Genomic DNA, 9,005 nt, shown 5'->3' on the forward strand with positions numbered 1-9,005 from the left:
TCTTATAATTACCCAAAGCATAAGAACCATTCATCTGATTAAAACACATTTATAATGAGCAAAATGATAATGGTTACTTTAACATTAAAATCAAGAAACAAAGTTTTAAGACTTGTTATGTTATGACTACTTTTATGGGAACAACATCTTCTGTGGGAACAACATCTTCTGGTACGAAGCTGCAGGTGGCAGATGTTATGGTTTCCTCCCAGACTCTCTGGCGTTCAGGTCTTAATCTGTGGGTGAAAGTTCTCAGCGACCCAGCTTTGACCCAGCTGAGTCCAACACCACCTTTGTGACAGAAAACCCATATTTCCTCACGTTACAATTATTTGAAACAATCACCAGGACTAACTCTCTAATGATGGATGCAGATGAATGTAATGCTGAAGTGTTGGTGTGTGTGTGTCCGTTCAGAATCTCCATCTGGTGGAGGCGAGTCTGAGTGCGAGATGTTGTTTGCCCTAACTGACCGACGATGGACTTCAGGAGGAAGACATGAGACGCCATCTATGCCGATCTACGTACCATGCGGAGACCTCCGTGTTAGATCCGGATGCCAGGTCCTCGGACCCTCCTTGGTGCTGGAACTGGTGAAACAGCGTCGGCAGCATGACAAACCAGTCTTTGGATCGTCTCCCGGTACAACGGCAGGTTTTCAGCGTCACGTAGAGACCCCCCTTTTTGGGTCAGAAAGTTTAGCTTTTATTCTGAAGGAACCGTCGTCTTGTTGATAAAACGACAGAATTTTCCAGCTTGACAGTTCTCAGCTTAAAAGTAGAAAATACAGCTGGCCAGTCTGTACTTCACTTAGCGATGATGGACATCAGATGGATTTGAGAGCTGGTCGAGTACTTGGTTGGAACTGTGTTGAACCACGTTGAACTACGTTGAAACTACGTTGAACTGAGTTTAAATGGCGTTGTTCTGTTTTATTAAGCTTAGTTGTTTATGATTCTTAGCAAATCGGTGTGGACAGATTAACTAAACACCACAGAACTCTGCCACGCATCAGAAAGGAAGTTCTGATTGGATGAGTGAACAATGTGTCATGTGTTTACCTTATGTGGATCAGGATGTCTAGCTCAGTTAGCCCAAAGTCCTGTTATTCATTAAACACATAAATCATAACATTGTGATTTCACATATCGGTCACCTGATTATTATTGACCAACAGTTGTTTTGATTAGCTTTGTTAAAAATAAAGTTCTTTGATTAACTAATGAAAAGCATTCTTCGTCCTTCTTCTGTCTTCTTTTCTGGAATGTAAACATCAGAAGCAAGCGCACGACCATGGCAATTTATGCACACTGTCACTGTGTCAAAGGGCAGCTGTTAAGGGCAGAAATGGCATATTCATAACGCTACACTTGCGTCTCCTCTACCAGCCAGAGTGTCATCTTGGATGAATCACCATCCTCCTGATCTCCGGATCCACAAGAGGGTCCTGTTTGGGTGAGGTAGAACACGAGAATGAGTTGATGCTGTTTCTCTCAAAATAACTCAGTTGTCCGCAAAACATCAATTCCATCCAGAACACTTTTTATTCTCTCTGAAAGAAACCTTCTGAGAACTTCATTCACGCATCCAAAACTCACCATTCTCATTTTAGCTCCATTCAGTTGCTCTTAAACAAGTTTAATATTAAAACTGTTAAAGACTGTCATTAAAATTGCCATCCATGAATTGTCATTTTATAATTGTTGTTTCAAATTTTTCAGTTTAAAATTGTCAGTAATAAAATTTCTTCATTTTTAAACTTGCCTCATTATTGAAACGAAACACAGAAAAGGTAATAAGTTTCTGGTTATTTGAAAGCAAAGATCCTAGCTTCTGATTTAAAATAACTGTTATTAAATTTAATTATCTAAATTAAACATTAATCTTTGGAGTAATATTAGATGAAACAGGTTGATATATGAACTTAGATCGATACATAAGTATCCGGGATATTTATATATATATACGATATAAGCTTCATAGGTTATTCTGATTGGTCATTTTTCGAAATCTCCACTGCATAGCAACAGAGGTGATTTCAGTGTGTAGATTAACTCTATAATTGGATTCGCCAGCCAGTCTTTCAATAGTTAGTCTTATTCATTAATCCGGCGAGCCATTTTTCCTAAATTAAAATGCTATTTCTGTGTTTTATTTTCAATATTTTACTAAAATCGGAATGTGTCCCACCTTGACTTCTTCCTCCGGAAACTTCCGGGAGGGAAGCTTTTACGGTGACACCGGCATAAACACCGGCAATCTCTGACGCAGCATTAATCCACAGATCTTGTGGGACTGTTTTAAAGACATCCTAATTGCTATAGTAAGAGATTGTGTTGTTTGATTGTGTGTTTGACCGTTTATTCGTCACTTTGTTGAGACACGTGCGTCTGCGAGTCAGAGACTCCTTTTTTGCTCCTCACGTTAGTGAGAGCTAACCGCTAATAGCCAGCCACTGGCTGGAAAAATAGCACCTTTTCTGGAAAGTAAACTGGACCCTTCCGAGCTTCTCGGACTTTTTGAGTGTCGTGACTGATAGGTAATTAGATTTATCCCATATTACCTTAAAGGACGACACACTCGGAGAGAGAGAGTAAATTGATTATTTGTAATGTCCATGTGGGCGAATCAACATGCGAGAAGCTGGACTCAACCAACCAGCCCCCACTCTGCTCCAGCCTCAGCCTTCTGCTCTTACCAGCTCTGCATACCCTCCACCATTATGTTTGGTAATTAAATGTTAAGTAATATTTAATCTCCATAACCCTGGAACCTGAAATAAACACACATGACAACAAGGAAGACATTTTACCCTGAGTCCCCAAAACATGGAGAGTTAACACAGAGAAACCTCCTCCGAGGCTTCCCCACGTCACTCCCGTGTGCTCCTAACTCGTCAAGGGCTTTATTCACCAAGGATGGGGAGAAGGCGGGCCTTCTCAGGTTACAGAGGTACAGAGTTTTCTCAATCAGCATCCTTGCTCAACCTTTTCATGAACAGCCACGGTTTGGCAAACACAGAGATGATGGGCATCTTTTAGGCCTCAAAAAGGTACAATTATAAAAATACCCAACATTCCCTCCTGATGTGACTTTTTGAGCAAGAAAAGAGTAAACTATTAAAACACATTATTGTGAAATTACGACACACCATACCAACCTGGAATTTGAAATGACCAATTAATCAATCGGATCTTAGTTCAACATTAAACCAGACATCAAACCCAATTTTATCCTGTATTTCTAGATTTATTAATTTATTCCCCCTGAATGCTACTTTTGAGTAATAACAATAAAATAAAATCCATTATCCTGTCAACAAAACCCAGAGCAAGAGTTAAGACACACCCATCAACCTGGAATTTGGAATAAATAAACCAAACACCAAAACCTACATAATATCTTTGAGTTCCTAGCTTTATTGAGGTAACCCACATCAGTTGTCATCAAAAACCAAATAAATTTAATGACCCTTCATGAAAAATGCATGTAAATCTCAAGGTGAAGAGCTGGACACTCTTCTGTTCCACATCTGTCATTACCTCCTGTGCTGTCTTGTAGGACTGAACAGGTGTCACAGGATCTGCATATTCAGTGGCTGGCTGACACGTGGTACTGGTTTCCTCCGAACTTTGTGCCTGACCTCTGCACCTCATCTCCAGTTCAGGTGATATCTCAGTCACAGACTGTGCTCTCAGCTTTGCGTCGTTCTGCTGACGTGTTGACGCAGGATGGAGTTGGGTCACTTCCTAAGAGCTGACTGGCCCACAGCAGGATTTTGTGGTTTTACATCAGCGTTGGTACCGGTTCGAGCTAACTGACCCACTCGGTTCGTGGTTTAACATTAGCTCAGCCAGTGACGGTGATTTAGCAGTTTACTCCATCTTGGATTGCAGGTCTCCACCTCCTTCTGAACACACCTACAAGTCACAAAAGCTTCAAAGATCCACAGCAGGATGCCACAGACACAGACCAATTTGCATTCAGGTAGGCGTTCAACTTCCACAGCTGCCTGCCCAAAGGACTCAGATCCTCTGAAGTCTTTTCATCGACATTTTCCTCCCGAGTCTGAGCCATTCCTGCATTCAGAGGGTAGCAGGGCATGACATAGCAACCATCTTGGGTTGTAATCAAATACCTTCCTGGTTGATATCGATGGGGCACAAAGTTTCTTGTGTCCGATCCATGTCCTTTGATGTTCTCTGTAGGAACCAGTGCAGGCCAGCCACTGATCTTTATCACCTGTTAATCGAGTTGCCACCATCACATCACAGCAGGACACAAATCAAGGAGTCTCCCAGTCTGTCTTTGCCTAGGGAACAATTTGCATTTAGGAAATCATTGTACCCAAAAGTTGTGCTGAGTAATTATCTAAATTAATAAACATTATTTTCCCTTGATGTCTGGTTTAGCATGAAATTAGTCAGTTATGGTCTGTCATAATTTATTACAAACGAAATAAAACACATACAAATTCTTTAAAACTAGCTTGTCTCAAAAGGAGTTAATCAGAGATTCTATCACACTAAGGCGGAGTTAACACACTCACGTCACAGAGGCTTCAAAGAGGTTATTCACAAAAGGGTGCCACAAGACAGACTTCCAGTCTAGCTTGATTTAGCTGCTCAGGAAACATTTGCATTCAGGCAGGAGGCATTCTAATTTAAATGAACCAGCCTGTCTCCAACTTTTTCACAGGAGTGTTGCAACACAATTGCAGGGTAATCAAAGGGTTAAAACACCACTTTATCAGTTACACCACCCCCTCCTGTGGAGGTAGGCTTCTCACACATTTACAGGATCTAAGTTAATCAAAAGGAAGTCACTCAGATTTGTAGTGCAACCAATTTGTCAATTAAACCTTATAATCCAAACAGAAAATAAATGATGATAATAGCTCAAATGTTGAAATAGTTACAAAACAGCCTTACTGTTGAGTATAATAAAATACTACAATTAGCATTTATGGTCTGCAGGGGCTGAGTTGATGTTTACATTTCAAACAAGATTTGCATAGGAATAGCATACAGGAAAAATCTAGCACCGTGTTGATTCAATCATGTTATTAAATTAACACCAGTTACTTAATCTATCAATGGTCGACAAGTCACATTTAACGGGAAGTTTTTATGGTTCATAAAAGATCTAAACACCCTCCTGTAAAACCGGTCAACTGAGTAAGGTCTGCTTATGGCAGGAACACCAAGTTTAACATGATTTAGTCATATGATAAAATGCTGAGATACGAAAACTGTAAAGCACTCATGTACTGCATTGTGTAGACTTCTATCACCTCTAAACAATAATACAGAACATGGTAACACTAGCTTACATCTATCAGATTAGAAAATTTAAATAATAGGTCTCATAAAATCAGAATGTTCAAATTAAACCACGTCTACTTAACTAGTCTAAAAAGAAATTAATACACCAGGCTGGAATATTTAGTTTGGGGTTGTTTAAACTATCTATATAGAACTTTCTAAAGTTTGTATTTTTTAAGTCAAAGTTGTTTATTATTTTTTTAAAGCAAAAGGTATCTTCGGATCCAGAGTAGCTGCTGCACAGCTATTCTGTTTCCGCGTGGCGAAACCAGAGTCATGATTTACAATAATTTTCCCTTCAAATTCTGTAATTTGGGGTCAGATCCATCAATAAAAGATTAGGGGAACTACTTAGGTCTAACTACATGATCTGTTAACAAGGATATTTATGTATTTTAATAAAATAACAAAAGACCTGTAGACCAGAATATCTAATTTAATTTGAGGCAATCGCGTGAATCATCTCCAACATATTTGGGCATCCATTCAGCCGATGAAGCTGAAGGAGTTATTTACTTAGGACGGATGTATTTATCCCTGCTAAACTGTATTTCCTTAACATTCTATCTACGTAAGTCATTTTGTTTACTAGTTTAGTAAGAGTTATCATGCAGATAAGAGCAATGACTTTTTCAGATAGTATTTAGCTAATCATCACACCTCCTTTCTGTCTGTCACACACTCACTCACTCACTCACAAACTTTTTGCTCATTTCTAATTAGAATTTTGACCATAAAGATCTTAGAAATTAAATGTAAAATAAAGATTTCAGAACCAAACATTTCTGTCCCTACGTTCTATACCTAATCATCACTTCTTCAAACATTTCTTTAAAACTTCCTATTGCCTTCTCTGCCTCCCTTTCTGCCTTTCTTTCCTCTCCGTCTATCCTTTCCTTCCTCACCTGTCTTCAATTTGCCTTTCTTCTAACTTCTCACACTCTTTCGATATCTAATTGCAGCCTTACGAAATCGCCCACCGCAATAAACACTTCGCTGTCTCTTCACTTCTTACCCTTTGTTCCTTTGTTCCTATATCCCATAAACACACACACACACAGAGAGAGAGAGAGACAGACAGACAGACAGAACAGATCAGGACCGACACAGAACCCATCCGCAGGTTTCACACACAAGCCTCATTATCATGCTTTCGGACCTTCCATCCATTCAAAGATCTCGGCAGAGACACACACATTCAGGCTTCAGAACTTCGGCCCAAAACTTCTCTCACACACAAACAGAAACGGACCTGCAGGCTTTCACTCACACCAGTCAGAGCTTTGACACACAAATTAAAAAAACACAAAGCGACATACAACACAAATACAGACAACATGCCAGTCACCAGCGACAACTTAAAGAAGTTGTAACTCCCCCCTCAGAGTCTTACTTCACCCACGTATCAATTTTAAAAACTGCAACATTAGTAGGCGTTGCCTGGAGGACCGAGAGGGCGGAGCCGCGGCAGTGACGAAGACGATGGCTAACTAGACGATGCTAGCTCCCATCACTCTGAGCAGTTATTAGAAGTGGAGGACGTTTCTCCCCCTCCTTACCCAGACACTCCAGAAGAAAGGGACCAAGTCTATTTGGAGGAGACAAGCGGACCTGAGCCTTATTGTTTTGAGCTTGTGAGTTGCCTGAAACTACCGGAACAGACCCAACAGAACCACCTCTGAATGGTAAGTAGCCGTTAGCCATAGCATCAGATTAGCTGCAGGGTTTGTCTCCACGGCCCTAGAGCTAGTATTCAGCATGTTTTAGAGGTTTATCTGCTTCAACACACCTGGTTTTAATCAGCAACAAATAGCTGAGCTGCTTAACAGCTAATACAACCTGTTAAAGCAGGAAAACCACTTAAACGTGCTGGATAGCAGCTCTCCAGGAGCCTTGGCCTCAAGTTACAATCTGCTGCATAGAAAGTTATGAAAATACCCCATGAGAAAATTATTCTGTAATGTGTTCAGCCCACTAAAACTGCCCTGATTTCTTTATTTATTTACTAATAACAGCTGCTCTCTCGGTTCTAGGTCCTCTGGTGTCTGCAGGTGGTCTCTGCTGGTGTCGTCAGGATCAGGAGCTTCCAGAAGAATGTGCCTTTCAATGACTCTTTCCCCCTTATTTGTTATATTAATTAAATAAATCTTAATTGATATATTTCCTGTTTTTGTTCATATCCATAAATACTTAAACATGCTTGAAATTAAAACAAGCTTTTAACAGTGAGGTGCTAGTTTAATTCATCACAATAGAGCTAGTTAAACATGCGACAATGTGATAATTCAATTAATGTAATTTATAAATATCCATTAAAATATCAAAACTGGAATCAAAATGAGATATTTGGCAGCACAAAAAACTTGTCAAACACAATATTTATTATAATAGTTGTGGGCAGACAGGAGACAGAGCTGATGGAGGTTCTCAGTCATCGAAGGATGGCTGAAGGCGTTCCAGGAACAGGAGATGTGGTGTTGTCTCTTCTCTCTCTATTCTGCCAGATGAGCTGATAGGTTACAGGTGTGTGAGGACATCCTCATGCTGTCATAACCAGATGACAGGAGTTATCAGGTGATCAGCCAGGCTAATGATGAGATGCAGAAAGAAAACAAATCCAGGACAGTGTACAATAATATGTGGTGTTGCTCACCTTATGTGCTCTTTTAGAATATTAACGTGTGCCTGCCTCATGGTGTAGAGTCCATATTTTGCTGAGTGTCCTGCAATAATGCAGGTTATTAGTTAATTTACTTTTGATGGCAAAAACAAAATATTTAATGTAAAAGTTATTTACCAGGTGAATCAGCTCACACGTCACCACCAAGTGTCACAGGGCCAGAATCAGTAGCCTCCTTCATGATGTCATGATGTAATCACATACGTTTATTTAATTGTTAATATCTTAAAAATTCTGAAATGTTTTAATTTTTTTACCTTGAACAGTTCACTGAGCTTGCACTGTCACTGAGGTGGAAGCTGGAATCAACAGCAGACACCTCACATCTTGGTCTTTTCAGGGGGTGTGGACGCTGCTCTGGGACTTTCTGGAAGATTAATTTCCGTCATGGTCCCCGTGTCACAAGACACACTGCGGCTGTGAGCTCTTCTGGCTGGCTATGTACAAAAACAAAGAAGCAGCACATTTATAAATGTTTAAAAGAGCTTAAAATCACGTGTAACAATAATCTGTAAAACAAATTAAAACTAGAAGGTAATAATAAAATGTTTACATTGAAGATTATTAAAAATAATTCACCTTTGCTACGCCAGTAAGGCTTCATGTCAGCCTGGACAAGTGCATTCTTGCAGCTAAATCAGTCTGACAGCCAACGTCTTGGGTAGATTTAGCCTGAGAAAAAAAAATAGAAGCACATTGTTGTTGGGAGTTTATAAAGTCAGATAATATACAAAAGAAACTCTTATATAGGCGCTTTATAACATTCCTAGTGTGTGATCGTTGTTTTAACGTAAAAGTCAGTCACATATGATGTGGAGAGCCTGAAATGCGACCTCCTGAACAGAATTCCTCACAAAACCGGGTCACAAGCTGGATTTGACGCTGCAATGCTGTCTGTCAACTAGTGCTGCGTTAGTTAGAGCCACTGTTGCAGAATTACCGACTGACTAGCTAAAGGAAGTGAACCACGTCTCTCGGACTTTGCATTTAGGTAGGGAATT

The 9,005-nt window shown here is 39.9% G+C and overlaps 1 long non-coding RNA gene across 1 annotated transcript; it reads right to left on the minus strand.

Moving 5' to 3' along the window:
- Window positions 1–7,511: 7,511 nt before the first annotated feature.
- LOC139071612 (uncharacterized) lies at window positions 7,512–8,397 on the minus strand. The gene is made up of 3 exons (XR_011521460.1): window positions 8,262–8,397; window positions 8,122–8,179; window positions 7,512–8,047 (listed from the first exon to the last, which is right to left on the minus strand). It is a non-coding gene; the product is annotated as an uncharacterized lncRNA (long non-coding RNA).
- Window positions 8,398–9,005: the final 608 nt, after the last annotated feature.

Source organism: Nothobranchius furzeri, chromosome 9, assembly GCF_043380555.1.
Source record: "Nothobranchius furzeri strain GRZ-AD chromosome 9, NfurGRZ-RIMD1, whole genome shotgun sequence".
NCBI lineage: Eukaryota > Metazoa > Chordata > Actinopteri > Cyprinodontiformes > Nothobranchiidae > Nothobranchius > Nothobranchius furzeri.